Source organism: Rhea pennata, chromosome 14 (genome assembly GCF_028389875.1).
Source record: "Rhea pennata isolate bPtePen1 chromosome 14, bPtePen1.pri, whole genome shotgun sequence".
NCBI lineage: Eukaryota > Metazoa > Chordata > Aves > Rheiformes > Rheidae > Rhea > Rhea pennata.
The window spans coordinates 20187474-20199665 of NC_084676.1; positions in this window are offsets into that span (position 1 = coordinate 20187474).

Below are 12192 nucleotides of genomic sequence, written 5' to 3' on the forward strand. Positions count from 1 at the left end.
CGTAGTGCCACGAGTAGCTGCGCAGCCAGACACCCTTCTACCCACCCTGTTCCTGCAGCGCCGCGCCGGGCGCCCCCTCTGAGGCGGCGGCCGTTGGGCAGCGCTGCCGCCGCTCTCCGCCGGGGCTCCCCGCTGGGAAGCGAATTTCACAGGGAAATGAAGCGTGAGGGAAAATCCGGGACGGCGAACCGGCGCGCTGCCCCCTCGGGCTGGCAGGAGCCGTTCAGCACGCTAACGGCGGTTTCCATGTGAGGATCCCGCCGCCGCCCGTTACCCGGGGCGACTCCCCGCCCGCCTCCCCCCAGGCCTCGAGCAGCCGCTGGCGCCGCGGGGGGGAGGAAGCCGGTGTCTAAAAGGTAGATTAAAAGGCGATTTCTACACTGAAATACCCCTACGAGATGAGGAGGGCATGAATAAGCCCCCCCCCCCCAGGACATTCATCTGTTCTGATTTCTTTCCCCTAAACGCACAGGTTAACGGTGACCACCTTCATTACACATCATGGTAATGATTCTCTCAGCCGAAAAATAACATCTTTTAAATATGAAGTAGGATCAGAAACTGAAGCAGACCGTGCAAGACACGAAGAACGGCTGATCTCTTACATTGAAGACTCCACCATCACAAGAGCAACTCACTGAACAGAGATCTAGCAAACTGTATATACAATATATCGCACTGAGAGAGCAAGATTTATGGAAATAAGTCATATCAGAATTCACAGAGAAAGTGGGAAAAAAGAAAAGTATCTAACCCACAGATATAATTGCATTGAAGCTTCTAGCAGCTACGAATATCATGAACCATAATCAAAGGGTCCAGTCATCTGTCACCAGAGCTTCCAGCAAAATTCTATACATTGTACATATGTATACTTTACACGTCACAATTCATTTGGATAAGATTATTTCCTGTTTAGAAAGGATTATATCACTGTCAATGATATAAACAATCTGTAAGTCTGTGACAGCCCTAAAGATACTAGCACATTTTAGAGGCAATAATAGCAATATCTTAAAAGACAGTACAGAGACAGAATTCTTATACAGCTCTGATGCTCTTTTTTACCTATTTTTATGATAGACTTTTTGCTTTCATATTATTAATAAAGAAATAGGTATTCTCCTCTGTTTTAGTTGAAAGGGCTAAAAGCGGGTTTAGGGATTTAAAAGGGATTAGGACATGAATCTGCAGTATTTGCTCATGTGAATAACCAGTCGTGCAGTTAACTGTATGTCTAGACCATATGATGTAATATTGGCATAGCCTTGACTACTTCGTGTTTCTAAGCACTGTATGAAAGATTGTCCATACAAAGTACCAGTTTTGCTTTAGTTATGTTTGCCTTGTAATTCTTTTTTATGAATTCTAATGAATTTTGCAAAACACAAAGTTAAATTTAGTTAGTTATCATCCACGTAATGTACTCTTTTAGGAAACTGGGGGTTTTCAAGGTAAATCACCATGGATATGCAATGTTGGATGGTCTGCAGTTGTGTGAATTTCCAGACCTACTCTAAGGATGTGGGAGCGACCAGATTTATTTTATTAACATTCCATATATGCAGTGCACTTTGATAGTCAGTATGTGCTTTACAGCATGTTACAAATTAATTCTCATCTTGATGGACTTACATGTCTGGGGAAACCAGAGTATAGTGTTATACAGACTAGTAATAAGTATTCAAAATTTTTACAGTTTTATTCTCTACATGAATTTTTGTATCTCTGCCTTGGTTTAAGATGAGGGTCTGAGACAGGGAGAGAGTTGCCAGGGAACTCGTTAAGGGGAACAGGCAGGCATGGGAACAGGTCTCAGCGCTAGCAGGGCAGGTTCATTTTAGAGGTCTTTTTGTGAGCTCTCTTCTGAATTGGAGAACAGCACTCGGCCCTGAAGGAGCTAGCCTGAGCCTGCAGCATGGCCAGGGCTGGGACCAGGAGCATGCACCAAGCTAGAAACAGTTCCTTTGCCTCTGCCCCAAGAACAAGCGTGAGATATTTCTGGAGGAGTAGACACTGCCCACTCAGCCAAGGTCTAGGGAGAGGAGGGAGTAATGGCTGGATCCAGTTTGATCTCCCTTCAGTACAGTCCCAGCTGGCATCTAAAGAGCTGGGACACAGAGATCTGGTTTTAAAACAGACGCATCAACATCCTGCTAGTGTTTCAAGGCATTACTTTCCCTAAAAGTAGAGTGAAAATCACTTTGCAGAGAGCTTAGCTGCCAGATGCACTCAGAAATATTTTTAGATGCATTCCTTATCTATCATATTGCGAGGCTTTTGTCTGAGTTCTTAGCAGAGGAAACATTAAAACTGCCTAAGAGTACATGCATAATACGGTATAGGGTTTCCCATAAAACAATGTGGTGAATCAAAACTGAGGAAGCAGGGACATGTCTGAATAACAGAACTCTTTCTGACCTCAGTAGAGCTCAGGTTTCTCACTGAAACCATAGTTTAAAAAGCATGTTTGTAAAAAGAGCTAGTACAAGAACAAATTCTAAATTTTGCTGTGTGCCTGTTGCTTTTCCTATGTTTTTTATGAATAAAAAAAAATCACATTACAGCTTAGAAGAGTGGGAATTGAAGCCAATGCATGCCATCATCATCTCTCTGCTGTTCAAAGACCCAGCCAAAAATCTGACCATGTCTTTATAACTACCTTAACTTGAGGATCGTACTACACCAAGAAAGTGGTGTCCACTGAAGTATCATCTAATTATTGGTCAGAGCATTACTTCAGAGCATGCAGAGTGAGGATTTGGGTGCACTAAAGGAAATGTAGGCAAATCCCATTGTGGATGATGTGAAGAAGCAGGAGGTTTTCTGAAGTGAGGGAGAGCGCTGGAATAGTATTCAAACAAGCCTCCTGCTCTGAAAACTGTCCTTGTGCTCTGGCTGCACCTGCAAGCTTAACAGCTGGTGTTATTCAGCCACTATCTGATACCCATCTGATAGCGCAATCACAGGCGCTGCTCTGCTCCGCGGGCATTTGTCAGGGAGCCATCCCAAGCCATAAGCCCTGAGCGTGAGAGAGACATGAGCCATCACTAGGAAAAGGTGTGTGGATGGATAAGATCCAAAGTTGGCCAGAGGAGAGGCTGCGTGGCAAGACATACACACCTTACTATGAACACCCTTTAATTTAACTTCCTCTTCTAATGATGTATGTGTACAGCAGCAACAGAAAGCTACCCCAGGTTCCTGCACACACGCGGAGCAGTGCTACAGCCCAAACGCCACACTGCTCCTAGTGAACACTCTGATCGTCCCCTCTGCAGCTGCTCTCTGCGTTGCAAGGAAATGAGTCCAACAGCTAGTTCAGACAGAGCTCAGGTATGTACAGTGCTGCATTGCATAGTCTAAACAAACCCACGGTGTATGAAACAATGATGTGTCAAATACGTCAGGTTTTGTCCTCTCACAGAACTCAGAGATCTCTGCTGCGAACAAACCCCTGCTCTGAGCTTTTCCAAGAAGTCAAATCTGCACCAGGGATTCCTGGCATGGGCAAAAGACCATTTGCACTTACACCACTTTGGAGGCTCAGTCCGGTGAGGTCCTGAACCTCTCTGACACTGGTGTGCAGCCGAGCTGAGGATGCAGGGATGCTGCAGACAGCGTTCAGTGTTATTCAGGATTGCACCCCTTGAGGACACCAAAGTGCAATCAAAAAAAAAAAAAAAAAAAAAAAGAAGAAAAGACGGATTTTATTTGTTAAATTCTGCTGCAGATAAACTAGATGAAAATTAATCTGAGATAAACGGACAGTGTTCAGATGGAAAAGGTCTGTCATGCAGAGCAGTAACTCCAGCTGTCTCTGTGCCAGGTTTGGAAAACTGAAGACGGATTCACTAGGAGAAGCGGGAGGACAAGCCAAGGGAGCAATCCGGCGGCTCGTGTTCCTATTTAACGTAATTATGGTACAGTCAAGGCTGCGCTGGCAGTGCTCTGAACCGTGCCCAGCTGCACGTTTACAAGGTCATTTAAACTTCTGGAAACATAGAAATAACCAGCAATTGCCTGACCAGCTTATTTTAAACAGTCTAAATGCAACCATACAAAATTAGAAGTGTCTGACTACAGGGAAGGGAAAGACACATGTATTCTCCCTCTTCTGTTATTTTAAATGACACTGCCATATTTTAAAAATATTTTTGAAACTACCCAGGGATGCCCAAAAGAGCTAAGGGATTTTGGGATGCAAATCGTAGCCCTCACTATGCACTGCTGAGGCCTGCAGGGAGTAAGGCAGCTTTTATAAAAGATGTTCTTAATATTCTGCCTCTAAGTCTGTAAATAGGCACAAAGAGGCGGACTGCACTGCAGAAGCATTGAGCAACTGCAGATAGTTTACGTGCGCAGCAAGCACTGTCCAGGTTGAAACATTTTCTAAATCTTACCCATTTTTCTTTTTAAGTCAAAGTTTAGTCTCCTCCTTAGCAAATGAGTAAGCTCTTTTGTGAACTTGGCTAGCCGGAATGATGAATCACTGTGTTCCCACTGCCTGAACTCAGGGGAAAATACCGCTAGGCATCTGAACTCGGGGGGAGCCGCTGCAGCGAAGTTCAGCAGCAGCCCCAGCTGTGGCAGAAGGATTCCTTCCCATCCCCTTGTGTCACTGCACACGGGGCTTCAAGTGGCACGAAGCGTGCCTGGGCCGCTGGCAGGCCCGCAGCTGTGGAGCACGGGGCATGGTCTGGCTGACCTGTGTGTTTGCTGTGTAATAGCGACTTTCACTGATAACAACTCACAGAAACAAAGGTCTCGAAGCAGCGCGGCCAGGCCACCTCCAGCCGAAGCTCAGAAAGCAACCTGCAATAGGTTTAGCCTTGCAGCACCTTTGACATGGGGATTTGGAGACGTGAAGCACGTTTTGACAGAGAACAGAGAAAATCCAAGGAGGAGCATGGAAAAGAATTGCAATCCAGTGCTGTGCAGCCCTCCCTCCCCACTTACCCTGGGTTTTAACATAGATTTCATACATGACTGTGCAGCCAATGTAAAACAGACTCTGTGAGTCATTCTTTTGCAGACTCCAGCATAAATCAAATCCAGAAATAGGAAAGGCCGCTTGGCCACACTATTCGTTTTAGGTTCAGGGAAAGATGTAGTTAAGAAATGTGGGTAAAAGACATTACAAGACCATGAGAAACCAAAAAAAGCCCAACCTGCATTTTATTTAGGTTTCTGATTAGTGGATGAAAAGAAAACCCAGGCTTTAACAAAACATATTGAACCAGGCTGATGTCAGATCAGAAAGAAACCTTTCTCTCCAGACAGAGGATAATTTGCAGTCGCTGTGGGGTACGTGGCTATTCTCTCTAGGGCTTAAGTCTTTTGGTCTGCGTGGGTTTTCTACACGGAGCTGAGGCATGTTTCTCCAGAAGTGATTTCATAAACAAGGAAGGGTCATTGCATCTCTCTTTTTATACTAGACTAGCCAAGCCAAGCATTGCTAGCAGCTCTGCTGGATTTTTTTTTGTCAACTAGCTACAGGGTTAACTATTAGCTCCACACTCTTACTCGTTCTGCATCAGCCTGTGCTGTCTTGTCACACCCCTTCTTTGCACACAACATATTTTACAGACGCCCCAGAAGGAAAACTCAGCTGATCAAAAATATGTTCATGCAAAAGACTCGCTAGCTTTGTGCAAGCTCTGAGAAATCAGATCAGTATGACAACATCCTTCCTCAACTGGACTGGCCACAGGTGTCACTTCCACACTGATGGAGCAACGTTTACCCATAGCCTCTGGGTCCATCAGCAGTGGGAACACGTCTTTCCTCCGTCTGCAGAGCATTTCGTCCTTCAGCTTTTCGTCATGCTCACACATTTGTGAGAATTCATTTGTGTTTCGCATCATTCGTAGCTCTCACACAGCCTCCTAGGAAGCGAGGTGCTCGCGTAAGTTTTTTCCTAGCAGTCCCTCCCCTCCCTGCGGATCAGGAGCTGCTCTCGCGAAGGACCTTTTCTGAGTTCCCTCTTCAGTGTTGAAGCGCTGCCACCCTGGCCGCGTGGGTCTCAGCCCCTCCTCTGAGCAGTCACATCGGCACAGCAAAATGCAGTGGTGGAATTACTAACTTTTAGAGTTCCAGAAATCCCTTCTGGCATGTCACTGGATTTTAAGAATATTTGGCTGACTTGAACAGTAGATCTTTATTCCTTCCTGGGCAGTAGAAGACCGTGTGCACTGTATACTCAGCATAAGTAAACAGTGAATGCCTGAGCATGGACATTCACAAAGAGGTATTAAATAAGGCAGTGAATTCCTTTCAGTTGAGCTGCTGGAAGGGGAAAGCACATCTTCTGCACAGCTCCATGCTCCACTTCCACAAGTAAATCCACACTGTGCACTTGCTAGAGTTATTTCAGAGCAAGTATTTTTCCTTGCTCTGGCAATGTTAGGACAAAGCCAATTCATTTCTGGTGTAATCTAGTGGAAGTGTAGAAATCTAAATCTTCTCCTGAAGGACCTGCTTATACAGTAAATAGTGTGTGGTGGAAACAGCGTACAGCTTCTCATTTCCTAAGTAAATCTGAATAAACCAAAGAGCTTTAAAACAGGATGGGGGCTGTTCTTCCCTTATATTGCAGAAGCATCAAAAAAAAAAAAAAAAAAAAAAAAGAAATAAAAAAGCAGACAGGCAAAGGGTTTAAATTGCAGCTGCAGGAAACCTAATTCCATATCCGTAAAGAGCAAATAAATTTAAAAATTTCTGAAATTTGAGCAGATTCAAGAGTTCTTTATTTTATAGCAATTTTCATAATTCCTGAAATAATTATGGTGATATGAGCATGGGGTTTTTTTTCTTAGCTTGCTCTTTGTTATATGTTGTTTACAGTCTTTACTTCAGCTCTATTTAGCAAGCACTGAGCTGAGGCATTATGACTAATGAAGGTTTAAAGGTTCATGCATAATGCAGAAAAAGAGTATGTTTGGAAAATACAACCAATAGGTAGAAAAAAATAACAAAGATGCTAAATAACAAAATCTGCTGTAAAAATTAAAATGTCCCTTGGCTTTTTCACTTTCTCTAGAGCTATTTGGAAACTCAGAAGAAAATGAAATGCTATTTTCTCTTTTGTAATTCAACAAACATTAAAATACCATGAAAACAGCCTTCATTAACCTTTCCAGGCTGCAGAATCTTGCTTTTACTACATGCATGCATGTGACAGGAAAAAACTACAATGAGAAAATGTTTGGCCCAACAGACAAATTTTCAACTAGCACAAACTGTGAACCCCTATTAGTTTTAGGAGAATGAATGCTTTAGCCAGCGGAGCTCCACTACGCATCAAGAGGCGCAGCTCTTTTTAATCCCCCGCGGATCAGACCCCGGCACCATTGCCTGACACGCTTTCCTGGAAGTGATTTGAGGAGCCAAGTATTAAATGAATCACCCTGGGCAAAACTAGTACTTGCCCTAGGTTTTCTTTGTGGGTGTGACTCACGGCACAGTTTAGCAGCTGTGGTTTCGCACTGCAGCGCGAGGCCTGCCGGCCGGACGCGCAGCAGCGAAACGCGGCAGAGGAGCCAGGCCGCAGCCGCCCGCTTCCGCGAGCGCCTCGCGCGCCACGAGCCGCGGTCCTCCTCGCCCCGGGGGCCACGGCGCCGCGGGGAATCGCAGGGTGCCCCTGGGCTGCTGGGGGGCTCCCTCGGAGCCCTTAGGCTGGGCGAAGCAGCTGCCCTCGCTGTGCTGCGGCGACGCTACCCGCGCAAGGCAGCGCTGGGCTTTCCGAAACGAGCGCCAGCGGCCCCCACCGCGTTTCCTCCCCCGAGGAAGGTGTCGGAGCTGCTCTTCCCCCAGGCCCCGGCTGCTGGCCAGCGCAGCCTATCGCCCCTCTCCCGGAGGGCAAAACGCCTCTTTTTTTTTTTTTTCACGGTGTAAAATCAAATACAGCTCCTAATGCTTTATTAGCTCCTCATTAGTTGTGCCTCTCGGAGCTGTGCCTCTGTGCAAGCCGGCACTAATCTTCACCCCAGGGCCACCAAACAGCTCAGCTTTGCGTTCCTCAGGGGCCCGTTAGCGCTCGCTGCAGCCTGGAAAACATACCCGCGCCGGCACAGGGAAGCTCCCTGCCCTTCCCGGGAGCGCGGGTCGCCCTCCCGCTCCCCCCGGCAGGCTGCAAATAGGGCTCCTCTGCCCCCCCGGCCCCGTTACACTCGGTGCCCGCGGAGCTGCGGCACCCGGGGACGCGGCGCACGACGGGGGGAGCGAGGGGACGGCTCGGCCGAGGCGGTGCTGGAAGCTGCCGCTTCGGCCGCCGGTGCTGTTTGGGGCACCCGGGCGGGAGAGCGGAGCCCTCGCGTGGGCACCAGGCTGCTCCCGGCGCGGCGCCGGGGCCCGCGGGCAGCGGGGCCTCGCCGGATGCTCCGGTGCTTTCGGGCTGCGATTACCGGCGCGGCCAGGAGAGAGCACGCGAGACCAGCGCGGCGCCGGCCTGGCCGCTCCGCGCGGCAGCAGCCGGGCTGCAGGCTGCAAGGCGAGGAGCTGCTCTGCGGCTCTCTGCCACCGAGCCGGAGCAACACTGAGGCTGATCCGCTTTGAGAGGCGCCGGGAGCATCTCACAGCGGGGACGAGCCGGGAACCGGACCGCTCCTGCCGAGCCGCAGCGGAGCCGTGGCGGAGCGAGGCGAGGGCCGCGCGCTGCAGCCGCGGAGATCGCGGCCCCCGGTACGAGCTCCCGGAGGGGCTGGGCTGGCATCTTCGAAAACAGCGGGATCAACTGAGTCTTTCACCTTGGGAAGCAGAGCGAAAGACTAGATGTCTTTTGTAGCCCGTCATTTCCGTGCATCCATTTCCCACACAAACGTTTCCATGGTTGAAACTGAGCGTTGAAATAACGAACATTTGTCTTGCTACAGGCGCTCAGAACAAGCCCGTCTCCGTGCTGCCCGTTGGGCTGGCTCAGCACGGCCGGGGTAAATCGTTCCTGCCCTGCAGGGACGAGTCTCAGCGGGCCAAGGAAGCAGAACTGCAGAGGCGCGAGTGCTTGCTGCCTCCCAGCACGCTGACGCAGTTACATCTGCACTTTGCCAACCCGTTGTGGCTACACACGTGAGCAGTGTATTTCCCTATACATCACATCAGCCATCTTTAACATGATACCAACTTCTACCATGCTGATCTCTCAGAGCTTTTATTTAACGCAGTGTAGGATTATTACGTATACGAGCTTCGAAGCAGATAGCTCGAGTGCTAACGAACTAGCACTACGTTATGAGATCGTGAGAAGGACAATTTACTCGTTAAAGGTCCAAGAGAAATAAAAGACCGACCCTCAACTCCGGCAGCGCTCGGCCTTTCCTGCGTAACTCTTCCGCGGCGGCGTTGTTCGGGGTCGAAGCTCAGCGTGCGCCCGCTGCAGCACGCAGCCTTCCTCTCTTCGATGGGCTGTATTTCTGGTGCGAGCTGCCGTTCCCATGGTAACAAAACTCAACACCATTATTGGTATTTTCCATACGATCATGCAATTTCCCCTCTGCCCGGGAGCAGCGGGCCGCGTGACCTCCGAGGGGATCCAAGCACGTGGGCAGGGAAGTATTTGCGAGAGCGTTGGAGCAAGCAGGAAAAAAAAAAAAAAAAAAAAAAAAACCCGCAGAGGCTCAGCTCTAGAAAAATCCAACGCGCCGATGGCAGCCGGCAGAGCCCGGGAGGCTTCCCGCGCTCGTAGCCCCCGTGGGCCGCGGTGCTCCCGGCTGCCGGACATCCGCGGGGCGGGAGAAGGGCTGAAATCGGTGGAGCCGGAGCGGTGCCAAGCAGCCCCGAGGGGCTGCGGCGCTGCCCTGCCCTTACACCGCTGCTCTAAGTCAGCTCCCGAACAGCATCGGAAATCCTCCGAGCGGCTCCCGGAGATCGGGGTGGACCGTGCAGCTCGAGCCGCCCCTGCCTCCCCGGTGCTCTTTGCAGGTGGGCTGTTAGGTGACCCCCGCAGCACAGGATGGCGGCACAGAGACAAGTCTGTTCCAGGGTGGCTACAGAAAGACACGCGGACACGTGTAAGTATCTGTAAATAAGAACGGATCTTGTTTAACACCCAGAGCACGAGGACAAGTCAGCTCTCTAACTTCAGTTGCAAGCAGCAGAACTCGCGAGACCCGGCGCAGCACGCCGGGAAGCGGAGCCAGCCCGGACGCGCCCCGGGAGAGGCTGCGAGGACGCCCGGCTGCGAGCCCCGGCCCCCGGCGCGGGCCGGGCAGGGGGACGCCTCCCCTGCCGCGGGGCACCCGCGCGGCGACCCCGGCCCACCCGAGGGGCGCGACAAGCAGTTCCTCCCCTCGCCGATGCGCCGTCGCGGCACTTGGCGCCTGTCCCCGCCGAGTTGGGTCTTACTCATTGCAGAGTTTCCCCTGTCCGACGCGGTCGGGTCCTGCCGCCTCTTCCCGCTTTGGGTCACCCGCGGGTCCGAGCCGGGGCGTCTGCTCCTCACGCCGAACGCGCGGGCAGCAGCCACGGGAGGAACCCGCGTCTGGTCTCCTCAGGCCAAGGCTGCTTCTGTTCTCCGCTTGCACCGGAGACGGGCTGTTTCCTGGGCGACCCAAGTTCAGGCGAGAAGTTGGACGCGGGTAGCCCCAGAGCAGACAAACCAGCCGCAGAGCGCCCGAGCTGCTGATCAGTCCGATGAGGAGGCAGCAGGCGGCCGAAATTAAGCCGCTCTCTGACCCCTCTTCCCATCTTAGGGCATTTTTTTCCCCATGGCTTTCACACCGGATGAGTCACTTCTGCTTTAAACCTCACCGCTCCAAATCCACGTACGCACATCTGCCCTCCCGGCTACAGCTGGGGCAATTCAAAGGTCAAAGAGAAAAATAGCAGAGATTTTGAAGAACACTTTCCTCCACAAAAAACATCCCCTCTCGGTAGCCAGGGAATATAAAAAATTGCACAAAATCCATCAAAGTTGCCTGCTTGCATAATTAAGACATCATAAAAAAATACCCTATGTTGATTTTCTTTCCCTCTTTCACCCCCTTTCTTAAGACCGGTGCAATAAAATTCCCCGTTTCTGCAGCATCCTGACAACGTGCCAAATAGCAGGGAGCAGCTGAAACCGGCAAACGGAGCCAGCAGAGCTGGTGATAAACACGCCTAAGGCGCTGAGGCCGTTTGATACGCAGAGCGCGTCTCCTGCCGGCCAGCCCGCTCTCGGGCTCTCAGGGCGCCCGTGGCCAGGCCCTGCAGGCCCATCGCCGGCCGGCCGGCCGCCTGGGCCTCGCCACCGCCGTCACCGCACCAGGGGACCAGGGAGGTTCCAGCCCCTCGCCGCAGCGGTCGCGCGCCCGGCGCCTCGGAGCGCATCCCGGGGCTCTTCGCGCGGCGCAGCACCCAGCGGGGAGGTAGTTTGCAAACCCTCCTGCCGTTAAAGAGAAGCATTTTGCAGCACATTTCCACGCAAAGGAGCGGGGAGCCCTTTGGAGCCCGCGAGGCGCCGGCAGCTGCGCCCCCGAGCTCCGTCCGCAACGGGCGACGCCAAGGGCTGCCCGAGGGAAGGGGAGCCGAGGCGGCGAGGCAGGGGCTCGCCGCCCAGCGCTGCTCCGTGCTGTCCCCGCAGGGGCCCCCGGGGCAGGAGACCTGCCTGCAGCAGCCCCAAACGCCAGCGCTCACGGCTGGCGGCAACCTCCACGCGTCACCCCGAACACACGGGAGATCTTGCACCATTACACTTGAAATCCTGCGATAAAACCCTTTACGGCGCTGCTGCGGTCGCGCCGGGGTGCCCGAGCTGTCACCGCCCTCCGTCCGTGGGGCCGGGCAGGAAGGAGCCTCAGAAACCTGCTCGTTTTCCAAACGACGGGTCCTGCGCGGCTGGGGTGCCGGGCTGGGCCTGGCCAGAGCCGTTTGCGCCAGTGTTTCCAGCCGCCCCTGGGCTGCTCTCCCAAGCCGGACGCGCAGCTGCGAGAGCCGCAGTGGCCGTGACGGGAATTTGGGGCTGAGAAGCCCCCGTTCGTTGCCCGCCAGGCACAGCGCCGCACCAGGGCGAGCAGAGCCCAGCAGCAGCGGAGCGACGAAAACCCAGAGCAGCAATTCGGCAACGAGCACCGCTCCATGCAAACCACCCCGACGGTAACTCTAGCTTGCGTTTTGCTGTAAAACCCAACAGTGACTCTCAAAAGCTGCGGTCCAAGACTTGTAATGGCCTTTTTGGCTGCAGCTGCATAGACAAAGGGGAGAAAATTGCAGGTT